Source organism: Triticum aestivum, chromosome 5D (assembly GCF_018294505.1).
Source record: "Triticum aestivum cultivar Chinese Spring chromosome 5D, IWGSC CS RefSeq v2.1, whole genome shotgun sequence".
Classification (NCBI taxonomy): Eukaryota; Viridiplantae; Streptophyta; class Magnoliopsida; order Poales; family Poaceae; genus Triticum; species Triticum aestivum.
Window position 1 is genome coordinate 21,805,056 of NC_057808.1, and position 13,404 is coordinate 21,818,459.

Genomic DNA, 13,404 nt, shown 5'->3' on the forward strand with positions numbered 1-13,404 from the left:
GGGATTTCATTTTTTAAACCTAATTTGAACTCCTGACTTTTTGTGTGTTCAAAATGCACCATTCAAAGCCACATCATCATTTTTCAATCCTTTCTGACTTCATTTGTTATTTTTCATGCATTTACTAATTATTTTGAGCTATAAGACCCTAAAATTGAAAAGCATTTCAAATGAACTCTGAAAAGGTTTTCTTTCTACTTACAACAAAAAACTTATTTATTTTATTTCTAATTACTTATGTCTTTTACTTTAATTATTTTATTTTTATTTATTTTACTGCTGCTATTTTTATTTATTTTACTTGCTGCTATTTTTACTTAATTAATTAAGGTTTATTTATTGTAGTTACTATAGTTTATTTTATTTTATTTTATTAAGGTTTATTTAGTTTTATTTATTTTATTAAGGTTTATTTATTTTATAAATATAAAAAATGAACATAGATGCACTTATAGAGAAAATTCAACCTAAATTCATACTAAATTTCAATGAAATTTACTATGAATTTAAGTCAAATTTCCTGTATAAGGGCATCTATTTTCACTTTAATAGAAGCTCAACATGGCATAGAGGGACGGGCTTATAAACTGGTGTGAGCGCCCTTCGGTTGGCGAGGTGGGACTAAACACTGGCCGCAACTAGGACCAGCCCTTTAGTCCCGGTTTGTGGTATGAACCGGGACTAAAGGATGGTGGGCCAGGAGCTCCTGTCCCATTGGTCCCGGTTTGTACCACCAACCGGGACCAAAGGGTCCATACGAACTGGAACCAATGCCCACAAGGCCCCGGCCGGCCCCCTGGGCTCACGAACCGGGACCAATGCTCACATTAGTCCCGGTTCGTGACTGAACCGGGGCTAATGTGAAAACTGCCCTATGACCTATGCCCTGTTTTCTACTAGTGCCATCAACCATTGTTCCTAATTGTGCTTCATGCAAAATCATTGCGTTGGTACTGGGAGTACTCATTTATGGTTGCATCGCCGATCTTATGAATGTGCTTCAAAGCTTCTTCTTTTTATTGTCTATATGTTTATTTGTATTAATACAGTAAATTTAATTTATCTGTTGGCTTAATATGTCCTAGGTATTGATAGGGTAATACTCTCTTCGTCCCTTATATAAGACATTTTTGCAAGCTAACACAGCTTGCAAAAACATCTTATATTATATAACAGAGGGACTATTTTGTTACTTGATTAATGGTCAACCATACTGCTTCAGAATCTTGGTGCCTCAAAATTTACTGAATGATCAATACCCAGGACATATAGGTGCCTCATATTTTTACTTGAATAAAAATGTCTTTTAGTTTAAGCAATGTAGGATTCACAACAGGAGTTTGAGTTTGTTTTCATCCAGCGGAACACAAAGTAGCCGAACTGAACTAGAATACAATATGTATTTTAGTTTAAGCAATGTAGAATTAACCGATGTATGTGAGAGCAACATCTCTTCGATTATTTTGGTCGAATACCTTGAGCCAAGGATATTATTACAACAGGCTTAGCGTTAGTGCAGTGCGAGAGTAAGTATTCTCAGATTCTCATGCTAACAATAATATATTTTGTTCGTTTTCTATGGTTGAGAAGATCTATATGGTCGATGCAGGATTGGATTTAATTATCTGTGGATACCAGCAGCGCCCATGTGTGGATGTTTAGCAGGGTGTCGATAACTGCGATTTCACCGTCCTGCACCATCCCGAGGTGTTGTGTCTGCCTCTCCTTCCCCGGCAGAAGATGGTAGTCGGTCAGATACCGGCAGCTCCTATGTGTGGTTGTTCAGCAGGGTGTCGACAACAGCGATTTCCCCATCTCGAGGTATATTTGATCTCCCAAACCCATCCCTGATATGATTACTAAATTTATTGTTTTGAATTTCGCTAATTTCCTTCCATGGCTAATGTGTTCAAATGCTCCAGATTATATGGTGGAAAAAGGAGGCATCGAGGGGGATCGGGTGGGAAGAAGAGAGGGTGAGAGGATGAGGTGGAGACCCTGACTTTCTGCACCATGGGTTATCATCTAAAATTAATTTTAGAGGAATCAGGACCTCTTCTTTTTCCCTCTTCACAGTTTCTCATCCAAAATTGGTTTTTAGAGGAACCAGGATATGGTTCCTGGTTTGACTTTGTCGTCTTTGTTGATGATCATGTTCTTATTATGGTTACCTGAGTCTCAGTTTGACCTTGCCGTTTTCGGCTCGAAGGTTGATGACTACGGTCGGGCTGTCAAGTCTACCAAATGGATTGACGGTGAAAATTTGACATGATTCATATATATTGTTTTCTAAATCAATAGCGTGAATCAAGCGTGTGAGCATGAGGTATTTGCACTTGTGGCTTTCTTCAGAGAGGCACGAAAGCACAAGGATTGTGACGTGTAAGGATTTAATCAAGGAGCAACCTGGTCGAGCTATCAAGTATTAGGTTATAACATGACTAAGTAGGTTTATTATCTCGCATTGCATCTCGCTTGATCAGACCTCTTTTTAGGCGGTTGACATGCATTATACAGCATAGAAAACTTAGAAAAGGTACAAATTATAAGAATTGCAAATCTGAAATAAATAAGTAAAGAATCACAATTTTGATTTATTAGAAAACATTTATTGCCCTCCTTTATTTTCTCCTTTGCTGTGTAATTGTTGTATTGTAATTAATTGTATCGGTTCAATTATTGCCCTCATATTGAAATGAATCGAGATTGATCGGGAGTTAGTTAATGATGTTTGAGCATGTACCTTTTTTTAGTGTCTAAAAGACATGCCACGACTTATTGTATTTGTTATGTCCTGGCTTGCTTTTGCACTAACGTATAGCTTTCATTTGGACTGAAGCTTCCGGGACCAATTGCGATGTACTGAATTTGTATTTATCAATGTAATGCTTCTGATATAAATTTAATATATTAGATTGATAAACACAACTTTATTATACTATTTTTTTTATATTTTCAATGTTTTAGTGAGTGTATTATCGATTGGATATGACTATGCCCGGCAGCGATGCTGCCGGGTGCGGCAAGCCACACTTCCTACCTAGTGAATATGGTCATTGCGTTGGTCATTTGAGACCAAATTTTTCATGGAAAAAGTGTAAATAATATGGCATCAGATGTAAAATTGTCGACAAAAAATTATCAGTCTCATCAACATGAACAACTTTGATTTTTGAAGCATCTTCATCCGAGGTCGTATGCAACTGCTACAGCCAAAACAATGCATTGTAGCTAAGACCCCCATTTACCGAGTGGGACACTCAGCAAAGACTCCCTTTTTTCGAGTTTGGCACTCGGCAACACCCTGGTTGCCGAGTTTTGTTGTTTTACCGAGCGTTTCGTTGACGATACTCGGCAAAGTACCTGTTTGCCGAGTTTTTATTTCTGCCGATTACTTCTTGGGTAGGAACTCGGCAAAGATACTATTGCTGACCGCCTAACATATTTCACTCGGGAAAGAGCCTAACACTCGACAAAGACGAAAATTCCAGTAGTGAAGCTTTAAAAGAGCGAGTGCTTGTGTTTAGCCAGTTTCATGAACCATTGGACTTGATCATGGAACAGCCAAGAAAAGAGTTCAATTGGACTAAACGCAACGAGCTCATGTATATGAGTGGAAATTTCTCGGTTAAAACCCGCAAGGCCTTGATGGTGGACTTCAATGATATGGAGAGCGAGGCCAAGGTGATGCTTGCGTGGACCAAGGTGTGTGGAGAAGGTATAACCCTCTTTGGACGTCGCGTGTGGTGCTCCTCGATGTTGTGTGCAACCCTTCTGTCCAAAGGCAGGCGATTGGACGTGCATATCGAATTGGTCAGCAAAAGATTGTCCATACAAACAATCTAATCGGAGAAGGAACACAATAGAAGGGCAAATATGATATACAAGCTAAGAAGGAGCAAATGTCTAAATTGTTGTTTTCAAGTCATCGGAATTTATTACCATTCACAGGATTTTGGAACAAATGACAGAAGATGAAAATTTGAAAGATATTTTTGTGAATATACTCCCATCACAGTAACAATAGAACTTATAGATCTCTGGTAAGTGGGAACTTCTAAGATCAGAATGTTGCAATTTCCATATTTGTTTGTGGTTCTTATCCTTTTATATCATTTGTGGACAAGCACGCATTATATCAAATTCTGAATTTATGGATTCTTCAACAAAAGAAGTAAAATTACTTGCAAGGTCTTGAAAACAGAAATTCTAAATTGAGATCGTGTATGCGGTACGCCTCCTTTGGGTGATTTTTTTTTAAAATAGCAGCCCTACAATTTTTATACCTATCTGGAAGATGGGGCAACACCATTCAGGTGCTTCCATTGCTCATGCCGTAAGGAGTGCACACATACACTCCATGCACCAGCCCGTAGCTATAGCTAGGCTCGCACAAGTCTGACCATATAAATGATGAGGCGTTCTCATCTTGTGTTCACATTTCTAATGTTCTAGCTTTATACTTGTTATGGTCGATCTCTGTTCATTTTCATATCGACAAGTGTATTATTTTTCAATCTGAGATAGAACAGGCTGGATGCCTCAGACCTAAGGGGTCTGCTGGCATGTATTGATAGTATGTATGTCATGTGTACCGATATCATATTCCATCAGTCCAATTTGTTTGTTTTTGTTTTTTTAGATGGCATCAGCATAATGTTTGATGTATGTCATGTGTGCTTCACACTTTTTCATCCTTCCCAGCAACAATTGCTACACTTCAATCTACAATGTGCGTAGAAGGTGCTTAGAGCCTGACTCGAGTTGCCCGTTTTCTATCGTCGGGAGATGGAAAATGATTAACCAGACAATGGACCCGACTCCTGCACGAGAACAACCTGAAGAAAAAGGTCAGCTTTATTTTGGTCAAAATGTATCATCGACTTTGGTAAAAATGAAGTCGTACTTTTGAAAATGTGGAAATTCCATGTACGACTTTGAAAATTTGTCTTTTTGGATGTTGTCTTGAAGAAGAGGCGGCACGGTCAGCTAACGAGTCGAATCAGGTCGGCGTGTTGTACGTTGGCTTGAAGAAGAGGCGACACGGTCAGCTGACGAGTCGAAGCCCCCGGTCCAGGCTAGGGGTCAAAGCCTCCATGTTAGCTGACGAGTCGAAGCAGGTCGGCATGTTTGATGTTGGCTTGAAGGAGAGGCGACATGGTGATATTGAGAGATCTACAAAATTTATAGAACTTGGGAATTGTCCATTACATACGGTCTACTTTATGTGAAAATTAGAGTGGTACCAATTTGCACCCTTGTTTTTGTACTTGCTTCACAAAAAATACCCATTTTTGACACATAGAAAATAGGAAATGATTTTATTGTATAAAAATTTGAAAACTCTATTTTGCAACATTGTTTGCAATGCCAATATGCACCTATATATCCGACTTCACCACATTATCGTAAACTATGCAATGAATATGGTCCTCACCTTAATTGTTTGGCTTGAAAGTCATGAATTTCCATACTTCATAGCCCATTTTGTGAAGGATTTTTTTTTCAAAATTGTCATAATATAAGTTATGCATTTTCCTCACAAATAGTACATATAAAAGGAGTCCATGCGAAAGGATTGCAGTTTTTGAACTTCTATTCATGTTCTTTCATTTTTTCCAAAAGGGGTCAAAATGACCGGCATTAGAGCAAGGAGTTGAACATTTCCAAACTATAAGTGGTTCTTCTATATAATTACTACTTGTGTACCTAAAAATGTTGTTTGCTAATTTTCAGGACAGAGCTATCACACAATTGCACTTCAAATTGAATTACTTTCGGGAAATCAGCATAAAGTGATTTAAATGTGCGAAAGTAACTAGAGACCTTGTAAATAAATAACACATGGTAGTTATCCATCAAATATGGTCTACTTCATGTGAAAATTGGGATAGAGCCATTTTGCACCCTGGTTTTTGTAATTGCGTCACAAAAAATACACATTTTTTATACTTAGAAAATAAAAAATGATATTTTTGTACAAAAAGTTGAAAACTCTATTTGGCAACATTCTTTGTGATGGAAAGATTCACCTATATGCCCAAGTTCACCACATTATCATAAACTATGGAATGAATATGGTCATTGCGTTGGTCATTTGAGACACATTTTTTGATGGAAAAAGTGTAAATAATAGTGCATCAAATGTAGAATTGTCGACAAAAAATTATCAGCCTCATCAAAATGAGCAACTTTGATTTTTGAAGCATCTTCATCCAAGGTCGTATGCAACTGCTACAGCCAAAATAATGCATTGTAGCTAAGACCCCCCTTTGCCGAGTGGGACACTCGGCAAAGACTCCCTTTTTCCGAGTTTAGCACTCGGCAACACCCTGGTTGCCGAGTTTTGTTGTTTTACCTAGCGTTTCGTTGACGATACTCGGCAAAGTACCTGTTTGCCGAGTTTTTATTTCTGTCGATTACTTCTTGGGTAGGAACTCAGCAAAGATACTATTCCCGACAGCCTAACATATTGCACTCGGGAAAGAGCCTACCACTCGGCAAAGACGAAAATTCCAGTGGTGAAGCTTTAAAAGAGCGAGTGCTTGTGTTTAGCCAGTTTCTTGAACCATTGGACTTGATCATAGAACAGCCGAGGAAAGAGTTCAACTAGACTAAACGCAACGAGCTCATGTATATGAGTGGAAATTTCTCTGTTAAAACCCGTAAGGCCTTGATGGTGGACTTCAATGATATGGAGAGCGAGGCCAAGGTGATGCTTGCATGGACCAAGGTGTGTGGAGAAGGTATGACCCTCTTTGGAGCGTCGCGTGTGGTGCTCCTTGATGTTGCGTGCAACCCTTCTGTCCAAAGGCAGGCGATTGGACCTGCATATCGAATTGGTCAGCAAAAGATTGTCCATACAAATAATCTAATCGGAGAAGAAAACAACAGAAGAGCAAATATGATATACAAGCTAAGAAGGAGCAAATGTCCAAATTGTTGTTTTCAAGTGAGCCATAGCCTGCGGAGTGCAACCCGTCATCGGAATTTATTTCCATTGACAGGATTTTGGAACAAATGACAGAAGATGAAAATCTGAAAGATATTTTTGTGAATATACTCCCATCATAGTAACAATGGAACTTATAGATCTCTGGTAAGTGGGAGCTTCTAAGATCAGAATGTTACAATTTCCGTATTTGTTGTGGTTCTTATACTTCTATATCATTTGTGGACAAGCACGCGTTATATATAATTCTGAATTTATGGATTCTTGAACAAAAGAAGTAAAATTATTTGCAAGGTCATGAAAATAGAAATTCTAAATTGAGATCGTGTATGCGGTACGCCTCCTTTGGGTGATTTTTGTTAAATAGCAGCCCAACAATTTTTATACCTATCTGGAAGATGGGGCAACACCATTCAGGTGCTTCCATTGCTCATGCCGTAAGGAGTGCACACACACACTCCATGCACCAGCCCATAGCTATAGCTAGGCTCACACAAGTCTGACCATCTAAATGATGAGGCGCTCTAATCTTGTGTTCACATTTCTAATGTTCTAGCTTTATATTTGTTATGGTCGATCTCTGTTCATTTTCATATTGACAAGTGTATTATTTTTCAATCTGGGATAGAACAGGCCGGATGCCTCAGACCTAAGGGTCTGCTGGCTTGTCTTGATAGTACGTATGTCATGTATACTGATATCATGTTCCATCAGTCCAATTTGTTTGTTTTTGTTTTTTAGAAGGCATCAACACAATGTTTGATGTATGTCATGTGTGCTTCACACTTTTTCATCCTTCCTAGCAATAATTGCTACACTTCAATCTACAATGTGCGTAGAAGGTGCTGATTGCTTGACTCGAGTTGCCCGTTGTCTATCGCCGGGAGATGGAAAATGATTACCCGAACAATGGACCCGACTCCTGCACGAGAACAACCTGAAGAAAAAGTTCAGCTTTATTTTGGTCAAAATGTATCATCCACTTTTGTAAAAATGAAGTCGTGCTTTTCAAAATGTGCAAATTCCATGTACGTCTGGGAAATTCTGTCTTTTTGGATGTTGTCTTGAAGAAGAGGCGGCACGGTCAGCTAACGAGTCGAATCAGGTCGGCGTGTTGTATGTTGGCTTGAAGAAGAGGCGGCAAGGTCAGCTGACAAGTCGAAGCCCCCGGTCCAGCCTAGGGGCCAAAGCCTCCATGTCAGCTGACGAGTCGAAGCAGGTCGGCATGTTGGATGTTGGCTTGAAGGAGAGGCGACATTGTGATATTGAGAGATCTACAAAATTTATAGAACTTGGGAATTGTCCATTACATACGGTCTACTTTATGTGAAAATTTGAGTGGTACCAATTTGCACCCTTGTTTTTGTACTTGCTTCACAAAAAAATACCCATTTTTGACACATAGAAAATAGAAAATGATTTTATTGTATAAAAAGTTGAAAACTCTATTTTGCAACATTGTTTGCAATGCCAATATGCACCTATATATCCGAGTTCACCACATTATTATAAACTATGCAATGAATATGGTCCTAACCATAATCGTCTGGCTTGAAAGTCATGAATTTCCATACTTCATAGCCCATTCTGTGAAGGATTTTTTTTCAAAATTGTCGTAATGTAAGTTAGGCATTTTTCCTCACGAATAGTACATATAAAAGAAGTCCATGCGAAAGGATTGCAGTTTTTGAACTTCTAGTCATTTTCTTTCATTTTTTTCAAAAGGGGTCAAATGGACCGACATTATAGCAAGGAGTTGAACATTTCCAAACTATAAGTGGTTCTTCGATATAATTACTACTTGTGTACCTAAAAATGTTGTTTCCTAATTTTTAGGACAGAGCTATCACACAATTGCAGTTCAAATTGAATTAGTTTCGGGAAATCAGCATAAAGTGATTTAAATGTGCGAAAGTAACTAGAGACCTAGAAAATCAATAACACTTGGTAGTTATCCATCAAATATGGTCCACGTCATGTGAAAATTGGGATAGATCCATTTTGCACCCTGGTTTTTGTAATTGCCTCACAAAAAATACACATTTTTTATACTTACAAAATAGAAAATGATATTTTTGTACAAAAAGTTCAAAACTCTATTTGGAAACATTGTTTGTGATGGAAAGATTCACCTATGTGCCCAAGTTCACCACATTATCATAAACTATGGAATGAATATGGTCATTGCGTTGGTCATTTGAGACCAATTTTTTCATGGAAAAAGTGTAAATAATATGGCATCAAATTTAAAATCGTCGACAAAAAATTATCAGTCTCATCAAAATGAGCAACTTTGATTTTTGAAGCATCTTCATCCGAGGTCGTATGCAACTGCTACAGCCAAAACAATGCATTGTAGCTAAGACCCCCATTTGCCGAGTGGGACACTCGGCAAAGACTTCCTTTTTCCGAGTTTAGCACTCGGCAACACCCTGGTTGCCGAGTTTTGTTGTTTTACCGAGCGTTTCATTGAAAATACTCGGCAAAGTACCTGTTTGCCGAGTTTTTATTTCTGCCGATTACTTCTTGGGTAGGAACTCAACAAAGATACTATTGCCGACTGCCTAACATATTGCACTCGAAAAGTGCCTAACACTCGGCAAAGACGAAAATTCCAGTAGTGAAGCTTTAAAAGAGCGAGTGCTTGTGTTTAGCCAGTTTCTTGAACCATTGGACTTGATCATGGAACAGCCGAGGAAAGAGTTCAACTGGACTAAACGCAACGAGGTCATGTATATGAGTGGAAATTTCTCTGTTAAAACCCACAAGGCCTTGATGGTGGACTTCAATGATATGGAGAGCGAGGCCAAGGTGATGCTTGCATGGACCAAGGTGTGTGGAGAAGGTATCGCCCTGTTTGGATCGTCGCGTGTGGTGCTCCTCGATGTTGTGTGCAACCCTTCTGTCCAAAGGCAGGCGATTGGACGTGCATATCGAATTGGTCAGCAAAAGATTGTCCATAGAAACAATCTAATCGGAGAAGGAACACAATTGAAGGGCACATATGATATACAAGCTAAGAAGGAGCAAATGTCCAAATTGTTGTTTTCAAGTGGGCCACAGCCTGCGGAGTGCAACCCGTCATCGGAATTTATTTCCATTGACAGGATTTTGGAACAAATGACAGAAGATGAAAATATGAAAGAAATTTTTGTGAATATACTCCCATCATAATAACAATAGAACTTATAGATCTCTGGTAAGTGGGAGCTTCTAAGATCAGAATGTTGCAATTTCCATATTTGTTTGTGGTTCTTATCCTTTCATATCATTTGTGGACAAGCACGCGTTCTATCAAATTCTGAATTTATGGATTCTTCAACAAAAGAAGTAAAATTATTTGCAAGGTATTGAAAATAGAAATTATAAATTGAGATCGTGTATGCGGTACGCCTCCTTTGGGTGATTTTTTTTAAATGGCAGCCCTACAATGTTTATACCTATCTGAAAGATGGGGCAACACCATTCAGGTGCTTCCATTGCTCTTGCCGTAAGTAGTGCACACACACACTCCATGCTCCAGCCCATAGCTATAGCTAGGCTCGCAGTCTGGCCATATAAATGATGAGGCGCTCTGATCCTGTGTTGACATTTCTAATGTTCTAGCTTTATATTTGTTATGGTTGATCTCTGTTCATTTCCAAATTGACAAGTGTATTATTTTTCAATCTGGGATAGAACAGGCTGGATGCCTCAGACCTAAGGGGTCTGCTGGCATGTCTTGATTGTATGTATGTCATGTATACCGATATCATATTCCATCAGTCCAATTTGTTTGTTTTGTTTTTTTAGAAGGCATCAACACAATGTTTGATGTATGTCATGTGTGCTTCACACTTTTTCATCCTTCCCAACAACAATTGCTACACTTCAATCTACAATGTGCGTAGAAGGTGCTGATTGCTTGACTCGAGTTGCCCGTTGTCTATCGCCGGGAGATGGAAAATGATTACCTGAACAATGGACCCGACTCCTGCACGAGAACAATCTGAAGAAAAAGTTCAGCTTTATTTTGGTCAAAATGTATCATCCACTTTTGTAAAAATGAAGTCGTGCTTTTCAAAATGTGCAAATTCCATGTACGTCTTGGAAATTTTGTCTTTATGGATGTTGTCTTGAAGAAGAGGCGGCACGGTCAGCTAACGAGTCGAATCAGGTCGGCGTGTTGTATGTTGGCTTGAAGAAGAGGCGGCACGGTCAGCTGACGAGTCGAAGCCCCCGGTCCAGCCTAGGGGCCAAAGCCTCCATGTCAGCTGACGAGTCGAAGCAGGTCGGCATGTTGGATGTTGGCTTGAAGGAGAGGCGACATTGTGATATTGAGAGATCTACAAAATTTATAGAACTTGGGAATTGTCCATTACATACGGTCTACTTTATGTGAAAATTTGAGTGGTACCAATTTGCACCCTTGTTTTTGTACTTGCTTCACAAAAAAATACCCATTTTTGACACATAGAAAATAGAAAATGATTTTATTGTATAAAAAGTTGAAAACTCTATTTTGCAACATTGTTTGCAATGCCAATATGCACCTATATATCCGAGTTCACCACATTATTATAAACTATGCAATGAATATGGTCCTAACCATAATCGTGTGGCTTGAAAGTCATGAATTTCCATACTTCATAGCCCATTCTGTGAAGGATTTTTTTTTCAAAATTGTCGTAATGTAAGTTAGGCATTTTTCCTCACAAATAGTACATATAAAAGGAGTCCATGCGAAAGGATTGCAGTTTTTGAACTTCTAGTCATTTTCTTTCATTTTTTTGAAAAGGGGTCAAATGGACCGACATTATAGCAAGGAGTTGAACATTTCCAAACTATAAGTGGTTCTTCGATATAATTACTACTTGTGTACCTAAAAATGTTGTTTGCTAATTTTTAGGACAGAGCTATCACACAATTGCAGTTCAAATTGAATTAGTTTCGGGAAATCAGCATAAAGTGATTTAAATGTGCGAAAGTAACTAGAGACCTAGAAAATCAATAACACTTGGTAGTTATCCATCAGATATGGTCCACGTCATGTGAAAATTGGGATAGAGCCATTTTGCACCCTGGTTTTTGTAATTGCCTCACAAAAAATACATATTTTTTATACTTACAAAATAGAAAATGATATTTTTGTACAAAAAGTTTAAAACTCTGTTTGGCAACATTGTTTGTGATGGAAAGATTCACCTATCACTACAGGAAACAGCTATTTTGCCGTCCGCCACGGCGGACGGCAAAGGCACGAACGGCGGACGGCAAAGGCCTTTGCCGTCAGCCACGGACGGCAAAGGCCTTTGCCGTCAGCCGCGGACGGCAAAAGGCTCCGGCAAAGTAGGCTACGGTAAATAGCTACTTTGCCGTCTGCTTCCTGGCGGCTGACGGCAAAGCCCCTTTGCCGTCTGCAGCAGACGGCAAATTTTCTAGTGCCTTTGCGGTCCGCTAGCGGACGGCAAACTTTTTAGTGTCTTTGCCGTCCGCCGTATGATGTCATCTACACGTCACCACATGGCAGGCCTTTGCCATCCGCCGCTGACGGCAAACTCTTTTACTCTTTGCCGTCTGCCACTGTAGGCAAATTGACCAAATTGGTCAGCTCCCAGGAAGCACAGGTGGATGCCACGTGGCCTCTTTGCCGTCCGCGGCAGACGGCAAAGAGCCCGTTGCCGTCGGTGGCAGACGGCAAAGAGCCTGCATATTGGCTCTTTTTTCTGTTTTTTATTAGATCCAACAATTTTCATCGCAAATATATATGACATATACAGATATATTTCACAGCAAACATATAAGATATATATGATATATATGACATAGTTCCATCACATAGATATCCAACATGCAGAGTTCCATCATACATAGTTCCATCACATATGTTCCATCCAACTACCAAGTTTCATCATACATAGCATAGTTCATCCAACTACCAAGATAGATGCATAGTTCAACGATACAAAAGAAACAGAGAAAGGGATAAGGAGCACTCCATCTATGCAAGCTTTCGTCAAGTGAATGAAATCTGCAAAATTAAAAATAAGAAAGTTAGAAATAGGTGACTAGAACAAGAAGAAGACTAGAACAAGAAGAGTATGTCATTTATGGGCTAACTTACGTGAAATGGATCATATATGAGCTAACTAAGTTGAAATGGGTCGTTTATGAGCTAACTAAGGTCAAATGGATCGTTTTTGAGGTAACTAAGGTGAAATGGATCGTTTTTTAGCTCACTTAGGTCAAATGGATCATTTATGAGCTAACTTAGTTGAAATGGATCGTTTTTGAGCTAACTTTGTTGAAATGGATCATTTATGAGCTAATTTAGTTGAAATGGATCATTTATGAGCTAATTTAGTTGAAATGAATCTTTTTGAGCTAACTTAGGTGAAATGGATCATTTAAGAGCTAATTTAGGTGAAATGGATCGTTTTTAGCTCACTTAGGTCAAATGGATCATTTATGAG

At 38.9% G+C, this 13,404-nt stretch overlaps 1 pseudogene; it reads left to right on the top strand.

The window, feature by feature from the left end:
- The first annotated feature begins 3,555 nt into the window (after positions 1–3,555).
- LOC123120148 (SNF2 domain-containing protein CLASSY 3-like) lies at positions 3,556–10,126 on the top strand (annotated as a pseudogene).
- Positions 10,127–13,404: the final 3,278 nt, after the last annotated feature.